Consider the following 27,274-nt stretch of genomic DNA (forward strand, 5'->3'; position numbering starts at 1 on the left):
AAGAAAAACGGCTTCAAAGTTCTCCAAGAGATGATTAATTCCTCAAGTTTATTAATTTTTAACTTTTGATGGCTTTTATTACCCAAGCTTATGCATTCTGCCTCAAAGGCCCTAAGACAGGAAAGATGGCCCAAAAGAATCTGGCAAATACTTACAAAAAACAAATAAACAAAAAACCCCCAAGAAATGCTACAGTTTTTGGATTCATTGCTCGGTGTTCTTCCAGGTCCCAGTTAATAGGGTAAAAGAAAGCTCCAGGCTCCAGGTGTCCTGAAAGTGCTGACAAACCCAGAAGGATTATAGAGCTCCTCCCTTCAAACCCAGAGCCCACATAGTTTTAATAACCAGATGTTTATTTAGCCAGAATTCATTTAGCTGTGTATAATACAAGCTGCTACAAAAGGCAGAAATCAAGCAGTTTGTCATTGCACAAAGTTTGATGGCTGGGAAGAGCAAATCTTTATTTTTTCTTTCAGTAAACTGGACAGATGTCCTAAACAGGGAATAACAAAATGGTTGTGGTTTCCTATCCACTCCCGGACTCAGAAGATCACGGACCCTCAGGTCTAGAAATGTGTCTGTGCCCCAGCGGGGAATGTGGGAGAGGGTGCCCATGAAGCCAGGTGGTGAGGCTGCTCTCTGGGGTCGTGCATTTTGTTCTTAACTGCTTTAATGACTTTTTTCTGCCCTCACATCTTTATTGAGAGCGAGCAAGGAGTCCCCTGATGCCTCAGCTCCCACCAAACTCGCTTTTGGACACTTGCGTTTGTGCCGGAGCCGTTACATTTTCCGTTTTCTAGGCGGGAATGGAATGTTGATCCTGTGTGATTGTTTTATTTATTTTATACGTTTTCCTTGGAATGTCTACACGTGGCTGCTGCCCTGGCTTTGCGGCCTCCTGATTTACGGTAGTTATAAACATTCCAAAGTAGACATGTCAGTTAAATGATACAATAACATTGTACAGTTACCATTCTGTTATAAATGTGCCCAGGGTACCAAAAGGCCCATGTTCTGTGCCCCTCCCCCCATCCCTCCCTTCCTGCTACCTACGCAGTGATGACTTTGGAAGCCCCCAGCACCATGGAAAGACGGCAGAAGATCTAAGCTTTAGTAAGAAAGTGGCCTCAACCCTACCAGCCCTGCGCTCCGGAAAATATTTCCAAGAGCTCCAGTACTGGTGTCCAGAAGCAATATGCTTGTCTGAGGAACACATCTGAACTTTCTTTCCACCGAAAATCACATTTATTTCCATAAGCAGTGTCCTCCCAGGAGAGGTGCCGCTCCAAGATGGCGGTTGGTTGAGTGGCTGAGGAGATGACCTGTCTTTCTCAGGCCACCACTGCCTTTCCACCTCACCCACACAGAAATAGTGGCTTATTTCCCTAAAAGATGTTGAAAGAAGGAAAGAAGAAAACCTTTTCATGAACGCAGCCATTTGGAGGCTTAGCATTCTATCAGAAAGCCCTATCAGCTCAGTATCTCGCATGGAGACATATAAAGGTGAGATTCCTTACACATCTTTCCACAGAAAACACCAGACAGCATCCAGACTGCAGTAAATGCCCATTTTTGACTGACAGGTACAAATCTGAGAACGGATATTTGAGGTAAAATGTCCATGTGGAGAATTTCCATTTTCTATCCTACAACGGGGGTCAGCAGAGTATGGCCCTAGATAACTCTTCAAACCAACCACTTCTTTTTATCACTATCTCATTCCAGGTCACCACTCTCTCTTTTGGATGATTGCAATAGGTTCCTAGCTGGCTTCCCTAAAGCCCATCCATTCATTTATCCCTTCTGCCATCCCATCATACATCCATCCCACTGTCTCATCATCCATCTGTCCATCTAGCCATCCATCCATCTCACCATTCATCCATCCATCCATCTCACCATCCATCTGCCCATCTATCCATCTATCCATCCATCCATCTATCTACCTAACCACCACTTGTACATTTTGTAGTGACTATGTCCCATCAACCAAATGCCAAGACCCAGAGAAAGGGCTGAAGAAGTTTGGATAGGAGGAGGGAAGGGGACCATCTCTTTTCTTGGGTGAGATAGGCTGCAAACCTACATTTAAAAAAGAACTAGGAGAGAAAGGAAAGAGGGAAAAGAAAAGACTTTGTGGTGTTGGGACAGGAGTTAATGGAGGTGAAGTGAATGAGTCTCAGAGGGAAACTGGGTGGGAGAAAACAAATAGAATGTAAGCTGTGATTCTCAGACTTTCAAGGGCCGGCAAGAGCTCACAGGTGCCACTCTTTCTGTTTTAGGGTGAAACATAGACCGTTTCAATCTGAGTCCAACAGAATTTCTCAATGCAAGTCGGCAGTGGTGCCATAACGCATTTTCACCCTCAGATGTTCACCAGGACCACCTGAGTCCTCTCTCAGCAAAGAAATGGGTCCTGACCTTTTATTCACAAGCGTCTGTCTTATCTGCAGTGCCATCTGCAATTTCTTGTGGGCACATTAGGGCTCTTCGGGAATTTCAAACCCCAATCCATCCTCCTTCACAGGGTAATTTCCACTTGGTCCAAATTGTCTAAAGACAGTTCTTAGGCTCCCCTCCCCAACTCTACCAGAAGTTTTTCTGTTCTGTTCTTTGCGTTTCTTTCTTTAGTATCATTTTTATTGTTGTTCTATGAAAAAATGCAAGTTAAAGTGTGAGATTCTTTCTTAATTTCTTTAATAAGTTGTTTGAAATGCATATCTCTGAGGGTCACTTGATGGTGAACTGTTTGCGGGCAGGAACTCTGTTTATGTCTAACCCCCGTGCCAAGCATGGGGCTGGCACTTAGTATGTGCTCAGTAAATGTTTAGTGGGGAAGGAGTCCTCGGATCCCAGGACAGCGACACCCTCCCTGAGATGCCCTAGAGGAGCCATTCTCTGAGCTCATGCTTCATTTCCTGTCTCACGCCTGCAGAAATGGACCAGCTGCTCCATTCTAGTTGTTTAATGTTGGACTTCCATCTTCCCCCACACCGGGCTGGCCTCAGCTCTGCCTCCATCAATTCTCCAAGGCCGTCCAAGGAGCCTCATGAAACCAGATGTCTGCAGATGGTTGGCGTGACCCGAGGAGGTTCATGCCTCACTGCCTTGCAGTCTGGCATCCTCTATCAATATCCACAGCCTGAGCAGGGTCTCCAAGCAGACCCACTTCCCTGCAACTCACAGAGGGCCTGCCTGGCTATTCCTGGGCGGGCACCCTTCCGTGTCAGGGCCGTTGTAGCAAGCAGTGGTCTCGATCTCAGTCTCAACCTTCACCCCTCGTCCAGTTAGCTCTGCGATGCTGGGAGGGAGCCCTGTCATCCTCAAGCCTCAGTTAATTTTCTGTAAACTGGAGATAAAACAGGGCCTGCCGAGTAGGCACCCAACACACCATGCAAGATTTATGGCCCCTGTTCTTGATTGACGGCAAAGCTCGGTCTCTGGGGAGGACTTGCAGTGCTTTGGAGCAAGGTCTTTTTGGGTGCCCACAGTGGGGGCAGGGAAGTGGTGTTTTTACTCTCTGATTTTGTCCTCAGAGATGCAGGAAACTGCTGACCCAGGTCAGGTGGCTGGACCTCCCTGCCTCTGTGACAGCCTCCCCTTGTCACCCCGACAAAGGCCAGGCATCGCCCACGCCTGCCCATGGCTTTCCGTGGCTACATTAAAATACCTGCTGGCAGCTGGGACTCCCTCCCAGAGACCTGCAAATGAGCGCCGGCCCACGTCGAAATGATTTAAAACACGCTTTGTTTATGCTCTTGCGGGTGGACGAGACCTGCATGTGAAGCAGTCCAGTGGATCCCAGGAAAGGGAGGTGTGGTGGTTTCAGGGCTGCAGCTGTTTCTGGGGTGTGGCCCTGAGGCTGATAAGGTGGAGGGGTAACCACGGGGCTGGGATGGGGACCACAGGTGACCAACTCCTTTGTCAAAGGAGAAGCCCAGAGAACATGGGGGCAAAACTCCATCCTTTCCTTTGGCATCTACACACCGAGCTTTCACCATGTGCCAAGCCCATGGCTCAAAGTTGGCTGGGAGTGGGGTCATTTACATAGTGATAAACTGACTCTTAAAAGGAGTGTGGCGTGGGCAGGGTTTAGGAAAAGCAAGGACCAGCACCAGTGGGGAGACGTTCCCACCCTTGGGGGAGGGGTTGAGGGGATGGGGCGATGCCCAGAGCCCAGGGAGGGTGACTCTACGGGAGCTGCTTGGCAGGAGCCTTGGCCTTTAGAAAGGGGACCCAGCATCTGGCTACCTGTGCAGAAAAGAGCCTGGAGAGGAAATGCCTTCAGGTCTCTGGTGGGTCACTCCACTGGCCAAAGAACCTAGAAGCTGGTGGGCTGTGGCCTGCCAACAGGTCCATATGGAGCAGACTCCTGCAGCCAGGACGAGGAGAGGGCAGACGTGGCTCTGAGGGGGTCACTGGAGCTGAGCTAGCACACATCTATAAATTGCAGGTAAGCGACGTAAGGGAGGGGTAGAGAGTGTGGCAAATGAATGTGTTCACCCTGGGAAGGAGAGGGGCGTATCTCCAGGATTTTTTTTTTTGATAGAAGCTAGAAGTTGAGGGTTTTGAACCCACATCCCCTGCATTGCAAGGTGGATTCTTTATATATATATATATAAAGAATTTGTTTATTTGTGGCTGCATTGGGTCTTTGTGGCTGCATGGACTATCTCTAGTTACAGGGATCAGGGCCCACCTCTAGTTGCAGTGTGGTGCAGGCTTCTCATTGAGGTGGCTTCTCTTGTTGTGAAGCACAGGCTCTAGGGTGCTCGGGATTCAGTAGTTGCAGCACCTGGGCTCAGTAACTGTGGATCCTGGGCTCTCCAGCGCAGGGTCAGTAGTTGTGGCACATGGGCTTAGTTGCTCTGAGGCATATGGGATCTTTCTGGACCAGGGATCGAACCTGTGTCCCCTGCATCGGCAGCTGGATTCTTTACCACTGCGCCATCAGGGAAGCCCCTGCAAGGTGGATTCTTAACTAGTGGACTTCCAGGGAGATCCCATTATGAGCTTTCTCTTGATTTAGAATTTTAATAGTCAAGTTTTTGAAAAGAAAACATTTTATGGGCGGGACAAATGTAAATTGTCTGTGAGCTGGCTGTCACTCCCGAGTGGCTGGTTAATGGGCTTCTGGGCAGTGAGGACCCTGAGATGGACACGTGTGAAGCATCAAGCTAAACTTACTCTCCTGGCCAGGAAGGGCCCAAGGTGGGCATCGGGGGTGGGAGGACTGCTGGTGTTGGGTACTGAGCTGAACCTATTCCTGTGAACTACAAACCTGGCCCATTCTGGGTGTTCACACCCATGCCTGGTGTCCCTGACCCCACCCCATCTTGCACCCCCCTGTTCTCTACCTCCACAGTTTTTAGAGCATTTATCCCAGTTTATGCCTGCATTCTGTTTTACCTGTTTATTTGCTGTCTCCCTCCCTTCCTGAGAACTGGCATGTGTTTTCTACCTTATTCCTGGAGGTAAGCAAACAGAAAATGATGGATGGGTATTTGTTAAGGAACTATTGTTACAGCCCTTTGGGGGTGGTATTGTTATTATTTTACCTCTAGTAGTAGCAATTGTTATCATCAGTCCTCACCCATGTTTTATAAGCAAGGAGACAGAAGCAGAGTGATTAAAAGACTTAGTTAAGGTTGCACAAGAAAGTTTGAAGGTGGAGACTCAAACTCAGGACTGACAATTCTCAAGACCCCTGCTCTTAGTTTAAATGCTGGCTCATTCCTAGACATCCCTTAGATTTGAGCATAGACCTCACTGCCTCCAGGAAGCCCTCCCTGACTTATTCACAACTGGATTAGGAGCTGCCACTGGGCTTCCCTTGGGGTCTTTGATGCAGGATTTATTTCTCTGTAATGTACATTCCTTTCCCCCTTCCTTTCACCTGGGTTGTAAAGTCCACCTTGAAGGCAAAGAGTTTGTTTTGTTCAAGATTCCATTCCCAAGCCTTTATAGCTCAGGCCTAGCCTGCATCAATAATAGCAATGCTGCATGTGTGTGTGCTAAGTCACTTCAGTCATGTCCTCAAAAAATTAGAAGGCTCTCATAAAGGAGTGACTACCGTGTGGCAGGCACCAAACTTTTACTTAATCTTTATCAGGAAACTGGAATACAGAGGGCAGTTTGCTGGAGGCTACACAGCTGGCCAGATGGGGATGTAGGATTTAAATTCAGTGCTGACTGTCCCTGAAGCCACCAAATTGGCCTCTAACCATTGTGCTGACAGGTGCCACTGTGGGTTCTTGATAAATACCAGATAAAAGGAGTCAGCAACCTTGTTCTGTAAAGGCCAGATACAAACGCTTTCAGGCAGCACCACTGTCTCTGACCCAGTGGCTAAGTGCAAAAGCAGCCCTTGACAACATGCAAATGGATGTGGTTGTGTTCCAATAAAACTTTATTTACAAACACAAGTGGTGGGCCAGATTGGGGCTGTGGGTCTCAGTCTGTGAACTCCTATAGTATGTTGTTGATTCAGCGTCAGTGTCACAAGCCATCCTGGCTTCAGAGAAATTATAATATGAAAAACTGCACATCTTAGCATCAAGGAGATCTGATATTTGCTGAGTGAATGAATGAGTGAGTGAGTGAGTGATACATCCGAGTGGGTGCCTCTGAGTGTTGGCCAGGGAAGCTGAGTGCCCAGCCATGGGTTCTATGAATGTCTCGTGAACATCCTCCAAGAAGCCTTGGCTCTTCCTGGGGACCGCAGCTGTCCCATGGCAACTGAGTGGGAACCAGGGCCCCAGGAAATCCAGGATTTCTTCATGCCAGCTGGTCACAGGGGTCCTGGCAGGGGCCAGGTTTCCTGGCTCTAGTGCTATCCAGATTAATGGGCCTCTGGAGGTGCAGTTCCTCATCAGCCAAGCAAGCCAACCCCAAAGTTACAGCAAGTGCACAAAGAATAGCTTTGCACTTCAGTTCTATCCAGATGAATTCAGTGAGAGTTTATTGTACACCTTTCATCACGGCTACATGGGGAAGCAGGGGCTGTAAAACACCATTCCTGCCCTCAGGGAGCTTAAGCACATCTAATCTTATAAACTACCCAGATGGTAAAGCAGTGTGAGAATTCAGAGGTGCCGGGCCCTGTGCTGTCCCCACGGAGCCTCCTGAGGTCTGTGCCGTAGATATTTTCCAGGCAGGAATTAATCACGATTTCTGCAGTGCTCTGAGCCAGACCCTCCTTAATGCCTTCTATAAAGAGCCTTATTACACGGCAATGCTGTATATTACATTCTTCAGTGCACACCAGCCTTGTGCGCCGACTGCTCCCTGCAGCCCTGGGCCAATAAATTAGATTTAGATTACTAGGGGAGCAAGGCGGCCGACGCGCGAACATACTAACGGTCGCTGCGGACAGAGATGTCTTGATTTAGACAGCCGAATGGCCCTGCCAGGAGGCCGGGAGGGTGCGGGCTGGCACATAAAAAGCTCATAACCTCCATAAGCAGACCATCACCTTGAACAAACAGGCCCACCATTGGGGGCTGGGGCTGAGGTCTAATTGACAGCTTGGATCCAACCTCACGCTTATTCAGAACCCAGATGGTTTTCAGCTACCGGTTACTGATCCCTCTGAGGAGGGTGGTCTGCCCTTGACCCAGAGGCCCCATGGTCTGGCTGGAAAATCTCCAGATTTGGGGCATCCTTGATTTTCAGGTGCCTCTGTGGAACCAGAGGCCAGCGCCAACCAAGCTGATGTGAAGCGAACATTACCGTCACCCCAGGGCCCTGGCGGACGGTGGGTCAGCTGTGGATGAGCAGGCCAAGTGTCTTGCCTGCAGCACAGAAGTGTGAGGTGCCCTGAGGACAGGAGGCAGCAGCTAGAATGGCCAATGGCCAATGTCCCCAAACTTGCCTGGGTGGAGGAACCCCTGGGCTGCAGATACTGGTTCAGTGGATCTGGGGTCTGGCTTGGGGTGTAGGGGCTTTCACAAGCCTCTCAGGTAACTGTGAGTGTCCTCAGCTGCAGGTCTTCGGGAGGCTCATCTAGAATCTTCTAGCCAGAAAGCATCTTTGAATTTGATGCCCTGAGAGCAGACGAGGATGCTTCCATGGCTGCTTGCCATCCTTTGCATGGAGTGGCATGCTGGGGGAGTTCTTGGGGCAGGGGGCTGGGCATCTTGCCTTTGGTTGGCCAGAACAAGCTGCAGAGAAGGTTGGTGGAGTACAAGACGGAAGGGAAAGAAAACGGAAAGAGTGAAAGGACCCTAAATGATCCCAGGAAAGGCCAGGGAGTCCACTGGAGGGATTTGCTGGAGGGTGGGGAAGGAGAGGATGCAAAGGCAGAGCGAGAAACAGTACGGACTCAAGGATCCAAGGGTGCGTCCTTTCCCAGATGCTTCAGCGAGGAGCTGGCCCTTCATTTTCCCCAAAGGCAGGCTCATTATCAAGTGTGAACACTTCACATAAAAATACATGTGAACCATTTTCTTCCATTAACAGACAGTATTTTAAGTTCATCCTGCAACTTGTCTTTTCCACTTAGTATGTCTCAGAGGCCCCTCCAAGCCATATCAAGAAGTCCCCTCAGGTTTTTTTTTTAAACAAATCACCGTGATTATTTTTTTACCCCATTCTTTATCATTTCAAAATTGTGATAAATACATATAATGTAAAATATACCATTGTCTCTATTTAGCATACACAATTCAACGGCATTAAGTGAATCCACATAGCTGTGTAGTTCGCATCATCACCATAAAGGGAAACCCCCACCACCATTAGCTCTCAACCCCATCCCCATCCCCACCCCCACCAGCCCCTGGCAACCACAAATCCACTTCCTATCTCTGTGGATTTGCTTTTCCTGGGAATTTCCTATGAATGGAATCATACAAGGCGTGGCCTTTTGTGTCTGACTTCTTTTACTTAGCATCAGGTTTTCGAGATTTGTCCATGTATCAATTCTTCAATCCTTTTTATGGCTGATGAGTATTCCATTGTGTGGCTAGACCACATCTTCCTTATCCATTCCTCTGATAATGAACATTTGGGTTATTTCCAGCTTTTGACTATGTGAAGAGTGCTGCTGTGAACATGTGTGCAAAAACTCCCATAGGATCCCGGCTTTTCCTTTCTCTGGGGTGGGGGGGGGTATACCAGGGCATAGACTTGGCCATATGGAAACTCCACAATTAACTTATTGAGGAGTTGTCATTCTTTTTACCTGCCACCTAGTATTCCAGGTTGTGGCTCAGAGGAGCTTATTTCATGACTCCCCTGTCAATGGAATTGTAGTTGTTTGCTGTTTTTACCATTTTGAGTCGTGCTGCCATGAGAAGATTCTTGGTGTCCTTTGGGTGCCCACACACGTGCTCTGGGTCTGTAGACACAGATCTGTTGGGCTGACCGCCCTGCACATTGACAGTTTCACTGCTACCACCCTGTCCCCATCCACGCTAATGGGATGTGCAGTCATCTGTCTTCTCCCCTCATCCGTAGGCTCCCCAGCTATTATCAACATTGATACCTTCTGCCCATCTCATGGGTGCAAACGGATACCACCTTGTCATTTTAATTTGTATTTCCCTATATCTATGGGAATAGGAGTTAGTGGGGGTAAGAAGGAAGCAAAGAACCTTCCAGAAAGGTGCAGCTGAAGGTCTAAAAGGGAGGGAATAACACAGTGTTCAATATCCCACAAGTTATGGGTCTGAAGAGGTCAGGCAAGTGGGGAATCAGGTATCAACCTGCAAGTTAGAATCAGGGCCAGTCTCTGCAGTCATTTTATCTCCCAGATGGGCCAGGCCACCCCATGTCAAAGAAGGAAAGGCTCTCGGGACAGATGGGGAGGAAGACCTGGTAGTGAGATTAGCTGGAGAACCAGGCTGCTTGCCTTCAATCCCAGCTCTGCAACTTGCTCAGCTGTGGGCTCTTTGGCAGCTTGCTTTAACCTCTGTACACCAGTTTCCTCACCTGTAAGACAAGGACAAGGAGAACTCTTACTGATAATTATGTAAAACCAAGTTGGTGGGACCTGGGGTGGAAAGGCTTCAAAGCTGTGGATGTGGAAGTTGTGAGCTGGCATTTGTTTACAAGGAAACAGTGAAAGTGAAAGTCGCTCAGTCCTGTCCGACTCTTTGTGACCCCATTGACTGTACAGTCCATGGAATTCTCCAGGCCAGAATACTGGAATGAGTAGCCTTTCCCTTCTCCAGGGGATCTTCCCAACCCAGGGATCAAACTCAGGTCTCCCGTATTGCAGGTGGATTCTTTATCATCTGAGCCACAAGGGAAGCCCAAGAATACTGCAGTGGGTAGCCTAACCCTTCTCCAGGGGGGTCTTCCCAACCCAGGAATCAAACTGGGGTCTCCTGCATTGCAGGCAGATTCCTTACCAACTGAGCTATCAGGGAATATCCAACTCAAATAGGTATAAGCCAGAAAAGGGGATATTATTAGCTCCTTTACCAGAAAAGACCAGGAGTGTATCAGCTTCAGGAATGACTGGATCCAGGTGCTCCAATGATGTCATCAGGACTTGGATCCCTTCACCATCAACCTGAAGGTTTTATGTTGGCCCAACTCTCGGGCAGACTGTCCCTGAATGATGGCCAAGCAGCAGCTCCTGGCTTAGCTGCTTGGCCATTCCCTTAGCTCAGCAATCTTCAGAGTTCCTGTGAAAGTCCCAGGATTAACTCTGATTGGACCATCTTGGGTCACATACCCACCACTGGAGCCAGGGATCAGGAGGTGAGTCTGACCTCCACTATATTCACTGGGAGCAGGTGATGGTGGTAAAGTCGGGATATTCCACAGAAGGAGTACTGGTGTTGGGCCAAGCATCCTTAACATGGAGTGACCCAGGGCCCCCCACAAGTAGAACCAACAGGGAGGAGGAGGGGCCGTTGTCAGAGTCCTGGAACATGGCAGCAGTTTGCTGGAAACAGCCAAGGAGCAGGGGAGAGAGACTTGAGAAGGGGCAGCAGCGACTCCAGAGCCAGCCTGCCTTCTGCTTCCCGCAGTGCCAGCCCGGGAGCTGGAGTGCATCAGCGAGCTTCCCTGAGTCACTCAGAGAGAGCTACACGGCCCACAGCAGCGATTCCCTTTGTGTCTTCTCTGCTACCAGGATGCAAGCTGAACTATTTAAATGTGTGGCGGCTTCCTTAACCTGAGTATCTGGGAGCTTTTCTGACCCTCCTCCTGGGTGGTGTTCTTGATTTTTCTCTTTCTAGTTAACAGCCTTCCCATTTCATGTATCGTTTATCGTAAACCGCCTCCAATCCTTTTTTTGGAAGCAGGCAGGGTATAAATTATAAATAGATTTAATTTAAAAAACTCAATAGGGCAGTTTCTCTGTAGGGCTCCCAGGTATCGTTTCTGCTGACATTTCCCTCAATACCCTTGGAGGTGGAGGGAGGGCGGTCAGAACAGTCGAGCGCAGGGGGCTTAACCCTTGGGACGCTGGGCCTCGGGGTCACCTGCTGGCGATCCCGGTTCAGAGGGATCCATCTGCTGCAGAAGTGGGGCGACTCATGTATCTGACAGCCCTCTCCACGCCTGGGGGTCCATCTGTCCTGCGCTTGCTCCTGAGTTGTGTTTCCACACACACACTCCTCTGGCCTCCCTGTGTTTCTGCCCTCCCTTGGGCCATGCGCCTACACAGCACGACGGATGGACTCAGTCCACTTGCTGGGTTCTGCAATCAGGAGAAAGAAGGCAGGAACTGAACTCTCAGGGCTCCCTGCCTTTTGTGGGTCCCTGGGGCCATATACAATAGTTCACTCCTGTCACTAAGCTGTAAATGTAGGTGTTGTTCTGACAAAGTGGGGGGTCACATCAGGAAGAGGGGTCCTGGCTGGGAGCCAACCTAAGGGGTGAACGTGCCCCAGGCTGAGTGACCTTGGGTGAGAGACCCAAACTCTCTGAGCCTCAGCTTTCTCATCTGTAAAGTGAGTATAAGAATGGAAGCCAGTTCGGAAGGTTGTTAGGATTATGATTTAAGTTATGAAAATGTATCTAAAGCACTCAGAATGCTGCCTAAGTACCTTGTAAGAACTTAACCCGATCTTTGCTACGATTCTGTACTTTCGCTTTGGGGGAAAACACAAACACACACACACACACGCACACACACACACCAATGTAGATCATTTTTACAATTTTTACTCTTCCGTCACTGTCCTCACCCAAGAACACATATTATGTAATGGAGGCAAAGTCATATGAGCCATCCATTCATCTGCTCTTCTTTCCTTCCTCCCCTCCACCCCTGCCTCGCTTCTTTCATCATTTCAGGTGTTTGCTGAGCACCTACTTTTTTCTTGGTAGACGGGGGCACAGATCAGATCAGTCGCTCAGTCGTGTCCGACTCTTTGTGACCCCATGAATCGCAGCACGCCAGGCCTCCCTGTCCATCACCAACTCCCGGAGTTCACTGAGACTCACGTCCATCGAGTCAGTGATGCCATGCAGCCATCTCATCCTCTGTCGTCCCCTTCTCCTCTTGCCCCCAATCCCTCCCAGCATCAGAGTCTTTTCCAATGAGTCCACTCTTTGCAAGAGATGGCCAAAGTACTGGAATTTCAGCTTTAACATCATTCCTTCCAAAGAACACCCAGGGCTGATCTCCTTCAGAATGGACTGGTTGGATCTCCTCGCAGTCCAAGTGACTCTCAAGAGTCTTCTCCAACACCACAGTTCAAAAGCATCAATTCTTCGGCACTCAGCCTTCTTCACAGTCCAACTCTCACATCCATACATGACCACAGGAAAAACCATAGCCTTGACTAGACGGACCTTTGTTGGCAAAGTAATGTCTCTGGTTTTGAATATGCTACAGACAGGGGCATGGTGAAGAGCAAAGGTAGATGTGGTCCTTGTCCTTGTGGAGGCCACCTTCCAGGCAGTTCTTAAGAAAACAGACACAAAGATGTTCAGAAAATGGAAATGCTGTGAAGAGAGTAAAAGAGCCTGCAGGCTAAGTTGTGAGAGGTGGGGCTGCCGGTTGGGACTCCTGAGGAAGGGACACTGGAACTGATCCCTGAGTGATGAGAAGGGGCAGCAAGTGAAGCTCTGGGCAGAGCTTTCCACGTAGCAGGAGCAGCAGATGCACGGACCCAGAGGTAGGAACAAGCTTGGTGAGGTTAGAGGGGATTGATCAGGGTGGGCGGAGGGTGGGGAGGTGGGCTATGCAGGCAGCTGCTAATTCCCACAGAGCCTGGGGCCCTGGGGAGGAGCTTGGATTTTATTCTAAGTGGTTAGAGCAGAGAAAGAGAATTCCTCTCCAGCCACCCCCCAGCCCCTGTATAAAGGCTCTCAAGCCAGCTGACCAGTCCTGCCTTTTCTGCGGGACTATCTATCCCTCCATCCATCCATCCAACACAAATTTTAAATGGAAATAAGATCCTTCTAAACATACTGATTTGTGACTTTCTGTTTTCCCTTAACAATTTATTATAAGCGCTGTGGAGGGATGACAGTCGTCAGGGGTCCTTGGCGGCGTCACCTCTGTGACCTGTCGTTGATTTCCACCAGGCTGGGGCCTGCGCCTCCCAGAGCCTTTAGGTTTGCGGTGCTGTGGCCGCTGGGCCCTGTGTGTAGCTCTAATGAAAGGCTGGTGGCTCTGTTGATGTCATTGGTTTGTGTTCCATCTGTACCAAAAGTTTGTACTTTATTAAATATCGTTCACCTCACATTTTCCAAGGGGAGAACGGTTCTTTTCCCTCCCGCCCCAAGCCAGCTATAGAACTCCGCAGTTTAAAGAAATGCTGAACTGATTCATTCGCTTCTCGGGGAGATTTGTTTTTCGTCTCCTCCACGGGGATGTCAGGCCTGGAGGACACAGAAGAAGGAAGAGGTCATCATCACTGCCCTGGAGGAACTGGCAATGGAGCAGTTTTCTTAGCATAAACCAGAAAGTTAAAAACGACAAAGTTTGACTTGCCGACAGAACCTGCGTGTCTGTGCACCTCAGGATAGTCCTTCTAGAAGCTGCTGAGAGAAGCTGAGGAGGAAAGAGGGCTTGTGACCAGATACATTGGAATTAAGCAAAACTATGAATAGCTGTCTCTTCTGCAGGACTGTCCATCCATCCATCCATCCATCCATCTATCATCTCTCTATCAATTATATCTACTTATCATCTATCTATACACAAATTTCAAATGAGATCCTTCTAAATATACTGTTTTGTGACTTTCTGCTGTTTTCCTAACGATTTGTTATAAACGCTGTTCTGTGTTAGTAAATATGGGTCTCCTACACCACCGTTTTTACTGCTTGTACGGGATCGCGTTGTGTGAATATATTGCATTTGTTTAACTGATTTTCTGTGGGGCGTTTAGGTTGCTTCCATTTTTCTTGATTGTAAACAATATTGCAGTGAATATGCCTGTTTATGGGCCTTTGGGAACATCCACAGTGATTTCTTTAGAACCAGTTCTTGGCTCAAAGTGCGTACTTTAAAAAGCTGGTTTTAGTGTCTTAAAAAACATTTTTGATTGGGTCTTAATGATGGATGGAGACCTTGAGCAATACAAAGCCCCCTCTCCCAGGTTACTTTTACCTCTAATTTTGTTTGAGAAAATGTATGTGAACACAGGAGTGACTGTGAGGGTGGCGGTGAAGGCTGAGCCAGCTGCCATAGTTGTCCCAGCACAGAGCGCCCTCCCTGTGGACACCACCGGTCGTGGTGGGGGTCGTGTGGTTGCCACCTGCTGCTCCTGTTGCCGCTGAGCGTTCCCCTCTGGCTCTCAGGAAAGGGATTCACCACTGTGTACTTTGAACATTTCAGACTTCTTTGCTCTCACATGGTCCCTCTGTCCTGCTCTGCTTGCTTGTCCCCTGGTCTGTGAGCAGCACCCATATCTCTCCTCCTGGGTCTGCTGGAGTTTGGAGGCCATGCATCCTAGAGGTTCAGACCATGAGCTTCAGGAACCCAGCGTCCTGAGTTGGAGTCCTGACTTCACCACTTATTCGGGTCTTCAGGCAGCTCACTCACCACTCCGAACTTCAGGTCTGACCCCTACCTGCCCCAGGATCAGCGGGAGCATCCCCGACATGAGAAAGGCTGAGCTTCTCAGGCTGTGCTATGACCAGCAGCCTTGACCTCTTGTTCCCTGGGGTGCTGTTCTGAGCTTTTCCTCACCTCCGTAGGGTGGGGGGTGGGGCACAGCAGGCCTCTGGAGGAGGAGCTGGGGTGAATACCCCAATTTCACAGGGGAAGTTCTTTGCTCCAGGGTCCAATAGTCATTTCATCCAGAGCAATTCATTCACTTGGCCAATGTTTATTGTGCTTCTAGAGTATTCCAGGAGGGGTGATTGTACCATTTCGTCCTCCCAAGAGCTGTTCTATAAATGTGAACCCCATTTACAGAGGAGAAACTGGGTCCAAGTCCAGAGGTAATAGATGGCCAGATTCAGCCCATGTGGCATTCTGGGGGAACCTGGAGGACAAAGAGCAAATTCCTCCAGGCGTCGCCTGCAACTCTCCACACCCCAGGCTCCGGCTCATGCCCTCAGCAGTAGGACAGGCCACCAGTGAAGCCCAGAGGCCTGAGGGGGAGACTCTGAAGTCAGCCCCCGAGAGATGTGCTCATCCTAAAACCCAGAACCTTTGACCATATCACCTTACATGTGAGAGAGGTTCTGAGATGTGATTAAGGACTAGGAAAATGAAGACGTTCCTGGATTATCCCAACATGTCACAGGGTCCCTGTAAGACGGGGATTGAAGGGTCACGTGCTGGCTTTGTAGCTGGAAAAGGCAAAGAAAGAGATTCTCCTTCAGAGCCTCCACGAGGGAAACAGACCCTTGCATTTAGGACTTCAGACTTCTGGAAACGTACGATAAAGAATTTGTGTAGCTTGAAGTCACTAAGTTCATGCCATTTGTTACAGCAGCCACAGGAAGCTCATACAGACTATATCTGGAGAGATGATTCCAAACCGCAGCACCACAGGGAGCTGGGGGTGCTTGAAGGAATGAGGAGGTGTGGGGACACAGATGGTGGCCAACGGGGCTGAGCTGTCCCCTCTGGGGCCACATCTGAGTGGCCATCTGCACTGTTCTTGGCCACACCATCCACTGGTATCATCGCACCCCCAGCGGTCTCTCAGTTCCCTGTGCTCCTCAAAGGCTTTCTGAAAAGGAGACAAGGTCTTGCCCACGGCTGTTCAAAGCTGTCCTTTGAGAAGAGGTGAGGGTGGGGAGGGGGTGGCTGGAGAGAGAGATCTTGATCATCAGCAGTCAGCTTGCCAGGAAGGATTGGACCATAATGGGATTAGCTGGCCCTAGGGTGAGAGATGGGGGCCAGACGCCGCTTGTCACAGGCAGAACCCACATGGCCCCAGCTGCTCTGTCTTCTTGGCTGCACCTCTTTCCACTTTCCATCCATCATGAGCATCCAGCTTGGCCTCTGCCAACGTTGCTTTCTCTCGGGCACGTCACTGATTTCCTAATGGGATTGATCGTGCTTTAAACTTGTTCCTTTGCCCACTGGTTCAGCAGAGACTGGGCATGGGAGTCAGGGGGTCCTGCCTTACACTCTCAGCTCTGTGGCTTTGAGAAAGCCTCTGAGACTTGCCTGCGGCAGCTGTTCCCCATCCTTGGTGGGTTACTGGGTACATGGTCTCCCTGGTTAGGACACATTCACCATGGTGTCCTCAGTGCCTGGCTCATGAGAAACAACTTCTTAATGCTTGTTGAGTGAATGGAGCACATGGGGATGTTCGGCTCTTAGCACCGTGCTGGGCACAGAGCAAGTCCTTGGTCAAAGCTTGGCCGTGACAGTGCGGCTGATATCACACTCCCATCCCACCTTGGGTCCTGGCCTCGGTCTTCCTCTCGCCCTCCCTCCAGCCTTCTCCTTCAAGCTGCTTCTTGCCTGCCTACATTTTGACACTTTTGGTAGAACAGACATTTTTAAAATCCTCTTCCCCTTTATTTTCTTTGTAAAATTTTTCATTGGTGTATAGAATTGCTTTAGAATGTTGTGTTAGTTTCTGCTGCTGCTGCTGCTAAGTCACTTAAGTCGTGTCCGACTCTGTGCGACCCCATAGATGGCAGCCCACCAGGCTCCCCCATCCCTGGGATTCTCCAGGCAAGAACACTAGAATGGGTTGCCATTTCCTTCTCCAATGCATGGAAGTGAAAGTGAAAGGGAAGTCTCTCAGTCATGTCCGACTCTTCGTGACCCCATGGACTGCAGCCTACCAGGCTGCTATGTCCATGGGATTTTCCAGGCAAGAGTACTGGAGTGGGGTGCCATTCTCTGATAGTTTCTACTGTATAGCAAACTGAATCAGCTATAGATCAGCTATTGAGTCAGCTATCCATATCTCCCCTCTTTTTTTGGATTTTCTCCCCTGAGAAGAGTACCCTGTGCTACACAATGCTGCTGCTGCTGCTAAGTCTCTTCAGTCTAGTCCAACTCTGTGAGACCCCATAGACAGCAGCCCACCAGGCTCCCCCATCCCTGGGATTCTCCAGGCAAGAACACTGGAGTGGGTTGCCATTTCCTTCTCCAATGCATGAAAGTGAAAAGTGAAAGTGAAGTTGCTCAGTCGTCTCCGACTCTTCGTGACCCCATGGACTGCAGCCTACCAGGCTCCTCCGTCCAGGGGATTTTACAGGCATGAGTACTGGAGTGGGGTGCCATCGCCTTCTCCGGTGCTACACAATAGGTTCTCAGTAATTACCTATTTTATACATAGTAGTGTGTATATTTCAATCCCAATCTCCCAATTCATCCCACCACCCCTTTCCTCCTTGGTAAGCATAATTTTATTCTCTACATTTGTGTCTCTGTTTCTGCCCCTTTATTTTCAAGAGAACATCTTGGGAAGTTGGGCCTTTGAGGTCCGTGGACACAATGTAGGTGCCTGTCTTTTCTATCTCATACCCCATGGGCATTGCTATCTCCCCTGCCATCTGGGCAGCTTGGCAAAAGCAGAGAAGCACTCAGGTTTGTCTCTGCTCCTTGAAGGCGCCTGGCCACGGACACCTGTGTTGATGAATGAATGATGGATGGATGGAGGAATGCATGCCTCCATGATAAATGAACAGATGAACTGGAGAATGAACAGTGAGCTCTGGTTTTTCTTTTTTTTTTTTTTTCCTGTGGCTCAAATGACCTCGCAGAAGGTATGTGTACAGTCTGCCTTTTGTAAAGCACGCTCCATGGGTAAGCAACACTGCCAAGCCCTTGTAGGTGTTATCCAAAAAATACAAAAAGGGGAGAGGGCTTCCTGTGGCCAGAATAGTTTGGAAAATACTGGTGTTCAACAAAGTCAAAAAGGTTTCTTGCTGGCAGGACTTCTCAGAGCCTTTACTATGCTTTGCAAATATCCCAGGCGTGTAGACTGTGCCGTTTCCTCCAACACATGGATCCTGGAGTCTGTGTTTCAAGGACAGGGGGTGGGGGGCAGCAGCAGGCTGGAAGAAAAGCTCTCTGGAGGTGGGAACCCCCTTCAGACTGGCAGAGGAAGACCCAACCGACAGAGAAGCAGGCTGTGCTGGCCAACCCCCAGCTGTTCCATCAGCCCCAGGTCAAGGGCAGATCCAGGGAAGACAGCCTTGGTCTTGTCCTGAAGCTGGCGACCTCCTGTCCGGCAGACTTGGTGTCTCACGGGAACCAGGACGCTCTTATTGTTGCTGTCAGTCGACAGTGATCCGCTTCTTTTCAGGGCTAACCAAGGGATTCTGCCAGGTTTTCTGTTTTCTTCAACGTTTGCATCTGCTGGGTCCCTGCCACAGGCCATGGTTCCCCCTCAGAAAGTGCTCTTCGAGGGTTAATCCATAAGGTCACTTGAAAATGAAGCCATTATTCCCTTCTTAAAGGTTAATGTGTTTTTTCCAGGAGTGTGTGAGTGGAAATCTCAAGTATTCCACATTCTTCATTTCGCGGGGTAATGTCCTGAGCTGCTCCAGGAAAACGAGCCCTGGAACGGCAAGAGAGGGGCCCCAAGAGGAGAGAGGAGGGCAGTGGTGGGGAGAGGAGCAACCCGCGGGCGTCACTGCTTGCAGAGGACGTGAAAGCAGCCGACTCGCTGAGCCCCCAAGGTGGGAGATGATGGAAACCCACAGCACACGGCACAGGGGGAGAGCCATTCAGTGAAGGGTAGGGGGGCATTAGGGCACCAGAACGAGAGTACCAGCAGGTCTCGGTGAGTCTGGGCGTCTCTCAAATGCTTCTTTAGTTCTCTCTGCAGGCCCCCACTCTGCTTCCCCAGATCCCCAAGTCTGCGGGTCCCCAGTGTGAGATGGACCAGAGGGGCCGTGTCCTAATTCCAAACACCCGCTCAGGGCAGACACCCACCCCTGACCCCATTAGCCACGGTCGGGTTGATGATACATAGTATACCCATGGCTGTGCTGGGCCCCTCTCCCATGAGTGGGAGATGACATACAGCTCAGAGACTGGAAGACTGAGTAAGGCCAACACCAAAAAAATGGGTCTCCTTCAGGCCTGGACACTAGACTCCAGCACCTACCCCGTGCCTGTCTCCCACACACCTCAGGATGCCTATGGATGTCCACTCCCACCCCCAGGACATCCTTTTTTGTTTTATATAAGGCGTTAGCAAACTATGGCCAACTGGCCAAATCCAGCTTACATTTGTTTGGTAAATAAAGTTTTATTGGCATACAGCCACACCCACTCATTTACATATGGTCTGTGGCTGCTTTCTAGACACCATAGTAGAGTCAAGTGGCTGTAACTGAGACCCTGTGGCTTGCAAAACCAAAAATATGTACTAGCTGGATCTTTGCAGAACAAGTCTGCCAACTCTTGTTGTGCAACCCTTACTTAGAGCAAACAGGAGTCCTCAGTAAACATCAGGTGTGATGATGATGGTGATGATGCAGAAGGTCTCTGTTCATTTAGCAGGTACTTACTGACCATCAGGCATGTGCTGAGACCTGGAGATAAAACAGTGAACAAGGCAAGGTCCCTGCCCTCACAGACCTTCCTACCTTGAGATAGTACAGTGTGTTTTCCTCTAAAAAATGACCAGAGCACTCAGCCCTGGGTGTTTACCTCCTGGGAGTACAGATCTGGGACTGAGGGTGGTGGATTAGGTACAGACTACAGAAGAAATGGAAAGTCCTATGGACAGAGGAGCCTGATGGGCTACAGTCTGTGGGATCACAAAGAGTCAGACATGACTGAGCAACTAACACACACACAAAGAAGAAATGGGATCCCTGGGTCAGGAAACAAGGGTCTGCTAGGGATCCTGGGACAGAGTCCACAGAAATGCCCAGGTTCCAGAATAGCCAAGGGCACCCAGCAGAGGGAAGGGTGGGCCAAAGAAGAGGATGATCAGTTCATCTGGAGTAATTAATCCTGATAATCTGCCTGGAGGAGGTGAATTTTGCATACTGCTTTGAATGCATCTGATGGCTCAGACGGTAAAACGTCTGTCTACAATGTGAGAGACCTGGGTTCAATCCCTGGGTTGGGAAGATTCCCTGGAGAAGGAAATGGCAACCCACTCCAGTACTCTTGCCTTGAAAATCCCATGGATAGAGGAGCTTGGTGCAGGCTACTATCCATGGGGTCGCAAAGAGTCGGGCACGACTGAGCGACTTCACTTGAATGCATCGAGAAGGGAGGGAAGTCATCCATATGACCCAAGGGTGTACTCGAGAGAGGCTGGGGCTGGAGGCTTTGGTTCTCACCCTGACTCAATGGACATGAGTTTGAGCAAGCTCCAGGAGATGGTGAGGGGCAGGGAAGACTGGCATGCTGCAGTTCATGGGGTCACAAAGGGTCATACATGACTTGGTGACTGAAAAACAACTGCCTTCATCACACTGCTCTGGGGAACCTCCTTTGGATTTTCCTTCTTCTACATTAATAGACTATAACTAGACATGTGATCACCCCCAGATAAAGATCTCACTTCCCAACCTCTCTTGCAGCTAGATGGCCATGTGGTAGATTTAGTCATTGTGCTTTGAGTGGAAATGGAATAATCCATTTCCAAATTGTGCTTTTAAGGGAAAGGAATGGGCCCACTTCTTGCCCCTTTATTCCTTCCCACCTGCTGGAATGCAGAAGTAATGACAGGAACAGGAGCAGCCGTTTTGTATCTTGAAATGGACAGTACACGTGAAAGATACAGAGAATGTGGTGAATGGGACCTGGGTCTCTGATGACCCTGGAGCTGCTCCATCAACTCAGGTCTATGACCCTAAGCCTTTATGGGAGAGAAAAATGAATTTCTGTGTTGTTTAAGCCACTATCATATTGGGTCTCTTTGTTATAACAGTCAAACCCCCAAGGCATTCCAAATAAACATACAATTAAATATACGTGATAGGTTTGCTATATAAATGAAGCTCTGAAGCTTCTTCCCCTTGGAAATTCTGGGGTCCCATTGCTACTGCTCTGCAGTCTCCTCTGTGCATCCAGACAGCCTCCCTCTTCTGACTACAAGCCAGTTGCCAACTCCCTTCCATAGCCAGGTCTCAACATGCATTTCTGGATGGAAGAAGCTTAGAAGGATAAAGGGTGGGGGTGCTTGGCCAGCTGAGGCCAATGGAGACTTCTAGTCCTCAGAAACCCCCTGACCCTCACCTTGGCCTCCTGCCCTGTGAATGGAGGCAGCTCCCGAAGAACCCCCGGTCAGCTGTACTGAGGGGCTGCTGGGAACAGAAGGTTGTAAAGGTCTGCAGATGAGCTGCCACGATGTCGGAAGAAAGATTCCAGTCCCCAGCTCATCTGGCCTCTGCTGGGCGGGGCTGATCTCAGCCTTCCCCATCCCAGCCTTGTTCCCATAAAATCACAGGAGTACTGCCAATTAGATCCTGCCAGCCGAGGCCCCTCGGAATGTAATCAGCTATAATAACTTAATAGCTTGAAGTTGGGGAGGCTTCATCTGAAGCTCAGAATCTTCACCCTGCAGTATCTCAGCTCCCCCGGAAGAGCCTCTGTCTTGCCCTGACCATTCCAATTACTGCCGCCATCTCTGATTGCCTGGGCCTACCTCCACAAGCCTGTCCACTGCTTCACTGACAGGCATAGGGCGTGCTTCATGTTCCCCCACTGCCATTCCAGCTAGCATGCCGCACTGACCCCCAAGAAAAAACAAGATGACATACAAAAGGCTTGGCCTCAACCCCTCACGTCCACACACATCAAGGGAAATCAAAGTGCCCACTGGGTGCCAAAGATCACTGAAGACTGAGAAGGACTGTAATCAGGGAGAAAGTTTAATATGCAAGACTTCACGTTGGATTAAGTGTCCTACACAGCTGGGAAATGAGGCTGTAGATAGAAAACAAATGTTCAAACGTCTTCGTGGGTGACCTCCAAGTTTCCACCCGCTCCTAATCCTTCTGTCATAATTCAAGCTTGTTGGCCTGAAGATGATGGCTTGGCGGTGGAATTCCATGATCTATTAGCCATTCTTCCAAGGCAGCCAGTGGTTCCCTCTGTGGACCCAGCGTGCTGATCTGTTTCTCTGGCAGGATGGGAGAGCATGTTTCCATCTGGCAGGGCAGAAAACCGCCTGAGTTCATCTTCCCAGGAGCTGTCCCATGCAGGCGGTGGGTGGTGGTGGTGGGGGGACAATGCAGAGTAGGGAGGGTCCATGATATTCAGCAAGCATTAGGAGGGCCACTGTTTCCAAAAGAGCTTATCCTTCCAAAAGAGGGGAACAGGGGCAGGGATCTTTTAAGTGATTTTGGCAGGACCAGTGAGTACCAAAGAATTTATGCTATCAAACTGTGGTGCCAGAGGAGACTCCTGAGAGTCCCTTGGCCAGCAGGAAGATCAAACCAGTCAATCTTAAAGGAAATCAACCCTGAATATGCACTGGAAGGACTGATGCTGAAGCTGAAGCTCCAATACCTTGGCCACCTAATGTGAAGAGCTGACTCGTTGGAAAAGACCCATAACCTCCCTGGGGATGATTTGTAGTTAAATTCCCTCTCTGGAGAAGGCCCGGCAGAACCAAGGTGGAAACATCACCCAGCGGATGGGGCATTGCTGAGTGTGGATGGTTGGTGTCTTCTTGGATTCTTTCAAGCCATGACCTTGGAGGCCACATCTCAGAGGCTGAGGTTGGTCTCAGACTCACCCCAAAATGGAATTTCTGGTTTCTGGGGCACATGATCCACAGAGGGAGGAAGATATGGGATGGGAATATCTTGAAAATATCACCATTAAGATGGATTCTCAGCCAGAAAGACTGGTGGTACCTGGTGTGGGGTGGGTAGTCTCCATTCAGTGCAGGAGCCTTACCCAGGGCTTGGCTGGGGTTTCCCATCTTCCACCCAGCACAGGCTGGGGCTACCCTTTCTTCCTCCCATCTTCCCTCCCTTCCTCCTTTCTTTCCTTCCTCTCTTACTCCCATCCTTCCTTTTACTTTTTTTTGATTTATTTTTTAATTGAAGGATAATTGCTTTACAGAATTTTCTGTAAAACCTCAACATGAATCAGCCATAGGTATACATATGTCCCCTCCCTCTTGAACCCCCCTCCCATCTCCCTCCCCGCCCCACCCCTCTAGGTTGATACAGAACCCCTGTTTGAGTTTCCTGAGCCATACAGCAAATTCCTGTTGGCTATCTATCTTACATATGGGAATGTAAGTTTCCGTTTTACTCTTTCCATACATCTCACCCTCTGCTCCCCTCTCCCCATGTCCATAAGTCTATTCTCTATGTCTGTTTCTCCATTGCTGCCCTATAAATAAGTTCTTCAGTACCATTCTTCTAGATTCTGTATATATGTGTTAGAATATGATATTTCTCTTTCTCTTTATGACTCACTTTGCTTATATAATAGGTTCTAGGTTCATCCACCTCATCAGAACTGACTCAAATGCATTCCTTTTTGTGGCTGAGTAATATTCCATTGTGTACATGTACCACAACTTCTTTATCCATTCATTTGTTGATGGACATCTAGGTTGCTTCCATGTTCTAGCTATTGTAGATAGTGATTCAATGAACAATGGGATACATGTGTCTGTTTCAGTTTTGGTTTTCTCAGGGTATATGCCTAGGAGTGGGATTGCTGGGTCATATGGTGGTTTTATTCCTAGTTTTTTAAGGAATCTCCATACCGTCTTCCATAGTGGCTGTACTAGTTTGCATTCCCACCAACAGTGTCGAAGGGTTGCCTTTTCTCAACACCTTCTCCAGCGTTTATTGTTTGTAGACTTTTTGATGGCAGCCATTCTGACAGTGTGAGTTGATACCTCATTGTGGTTTTGATTTGCATTTCTCTGATAATGAGTGATCTTATCTTCTCATGTGTTTGCTAGCCGTCTGTATGTCTTCTTTGGAGCAATGTCTGTTTAGGTCTTTTCCCCACTTTTTGATTGGGTTGTTTGTTTTTCCGGCATTGAGTTGTATGATCTGCTTGTATATTTTGGAAATTAATTGTTTGTCAGTTGTTTCATTTGCTATTATTTTCTCCCATTCTGAGGGTTGTCTTTTCACCTTGCTTATAGTTTCGTTTGCTATGCAAAAGCTTTTAAGTTTAATCAGGTCCCACTTGTTTACTTTTGTTTTATTTCCATTACTCTAGGAGGTGGGTCATAGAGGATCTTGCTTTGATTTATATCATCGAGTGTTCTGCCTATGTTTTTCCCATCGTGTGTTCTGCCTATGTTTTTCCTCTAAGAGTTTTATAGTTTCTGGTCTTACATTTAGGTCTTCAATCCATTTTGAGTTATCTTTGTGTATGGTGTTAGGAAGTGTTCTGATGTCATTCTTTTACATGTAGCTGTCCAGTTTTCCTAGCACCATTTATTGAAGAGGTTGTCTTTGCCCCATTGCATATTCTAGCCTCCTTTGTCAAAAATAAGGTACCCATAGGTGCATGGGATTATTTCTGGGCTTTCTATCTTGTTCCGTTGGCCTATGTTTCTGTTTTTGTGCCAGTACCATACTGTCTTGATGACTGTAGCTTTGTAGTATAATCTGAAGTCAGAAAGGTTGATTCCTCCACCTCCATTCTTCTTTCTCAAGACTGCTTTGGCTATTTGTGTTTCCGTATGAATTGTGAAATTTTTTGTTCTAGTTCTGTGAAAAATGCCATTGGTAATTTGATAGGGCTCACATGGAATCTGTAGATTGCATTTGGTAGTATAGTCATTTTCACAATATTTATTCTTCCTACCCAGGAACACAGAGTATCTCTCCATCTGTTTATGTCATCTTTGATTTCTTTCATTAGTGTCTTGTAATTTTCTGTGTACCGTTCTTTTGTCTCCTTAGGTAAGTTTATTCCTAGATATTTAATTCTTTTTGTTGCAATGGTGACTGGGATTGATTCCTTAATTTCTCTTTCTGATTTTTCACAGTTAGTATAAAGAAATGCAAGTGATTTCTGTGTATTGATTTTGTATCCTGCAACTTTGCTAAATTCACTGATTAGTTCTGGTAATTTTCTTATACTATTATTAGGGTTTTCTATGTACAGTATCCGGAGAAGGCAATGGCACCCCACTCCAGTACTCTTGCCTGGAAAATCCCACGGATGGAGGAGCCTTGTAGGCTGTAGTCCGTGGGGTCGCTGAGAGTCCGACACGACTGAGCAACTTCACTTTCACTTTTCACTTTCATGTATTGGAGAAGGCAATGGCAACCCACTCCAGTGTTCTTGCTTGGAGAATCCCAAGGACGGGGGAGCCTGGTGGGCTACCGTCTATGGGGTCGCACAGAGTCGGACATGACTGAAGCGACTTAGCTTAGCTTAGCTTATGTATAGTATCATGTCATCCGCAAACAGTGAGAGTGTTACACCTTCTTTTCTGACCTGGATTCCTTTTATTTCTTTTTATTTTCTCTTTTCTGTAGCTAGAACGTCCAGAACTATGTTGAATGATAGTGGTGAAAATGGACACCCTTGTCTTGTTCCTGATCTTAGTGGGAATGCTTTCAGTTTTTCACCATTGAGAATAATGTTTGCTGTGGGCTTATCATATGTGGCCTTTACTATGTTGAAGTAGGTTCCTTCTGTGCCCATTTTTTTGAAGCATTTTAACCATAAATGGGAGATGAATTTTGTCAAAGACTTTTTCTGCATCTATTGAGATTATCATATCATTTTTATCTTTCAATTTGTTAATATAGTATATCACATTGATTGATTTGCATATATTGGAGAATCCTTGTATTCCGGGAATAAACCCAACTTGATCATGGTGTATGAGCTTTTTGATGTGTTGCTGAATTCTGTTCACTAACATTTTGTTGAGGATTTTTGCATCTATGTTCATCAGTGATATTGGCCTGTGGTTTTCTTTTTTTGTGTTGTCTTTGTCTGATTTTGGTATTGGAGTGATGGTGGCCTTATAGAATGAGTTTGGAAGTGTTCCTTCCTCTGCAATTTTTTGTAAGAGTTTTAGAAGGATAGGCATTAGCTCTTCTCTAAATGTTTGACAGAATTCTCCTGTGAAGCCATCTGGTCCTGGGCTTTTGTTTTGGGGGAGATTTTTGATCACAGCTTCAATTTCAGTGCTTGTAATTGGGTTGCTCATAATTTCTATTTTTTCCTGGCTCAGTCTTGGAAGATTGAACTTTTCTAAGACTCCATTTCTTCCAGGTTATCCATTTTATTTCCATGTAGTTGTTCATAATAGTCTCTTATAATCCTTTGTATTTCTGCATTGTCTGTTGTAACCTCTCCTTTTTCATTTCTAATTTTGCTGACTTGATTCTTCTCTCTTTTTTTCTTGATGAGTCTGGCTAAAAGTTTGTCAATTTTGTTTATCTTCTCAAAGAACCAGCTTTTAGCTTTATTAATCTTTACTGTAGTTTCTTTCATTTGTTTCTGCTCGGATCTTTATGATTTCTTTCCTTCTACTAATTTTGGGGTTTTTTTGTTCTTCTTTATCCAGTTGTTTTAGGTGTAAAGTTAGGTTATCTATTCAATGTTTTTCTTGTTTCTTGAGGTAGGATTGTATTGCTGTAAACTTCCCTCTTAGAACTGCTTTTGCTGCAACCCATAGGTTTTGAGTTGTTGTGTTTTCATTGTCATTTGTTTCTAGAAATTTTTTGATTTCCCTTTTAATTGCTTCAGTAACCTGTTAGTTATTTAGGAAAGTGTTGTTTAATCTCCATGTGTTTGTGTATCTGACAGTTTTTTTCTTGTGATTGATATCTAGTTTCATAGCGTTGTGGCCAGAGAAGATACTTGATATGATTTCAATTTTCTTAAATTTACTGAGGTTTGATTTGTGACCCAAGATGTGGTCTATCCTGGAAAATGTTCCATGTGCATGAGAAGAAGGTGTATTCTTCTGCATTTGGATGGAATGTCCTGAAGATATCAGTGAGATTCATCTCATCT

This window comes from Bubalus bubalis, chromosome 14 (assembly GCF_019923935.1).
Source record: "Bubalus bubalis isolate 160015118507 breed Murrah chromosome 14, NDDB_SH_1, whole genome shotgun sequence".
Lineage (NCBI taxonomy): Eukaryota > Metazoa > Chordata > Mammalia > Artiodactyla > Bovidae > Bubalus > Bubalus bubalis.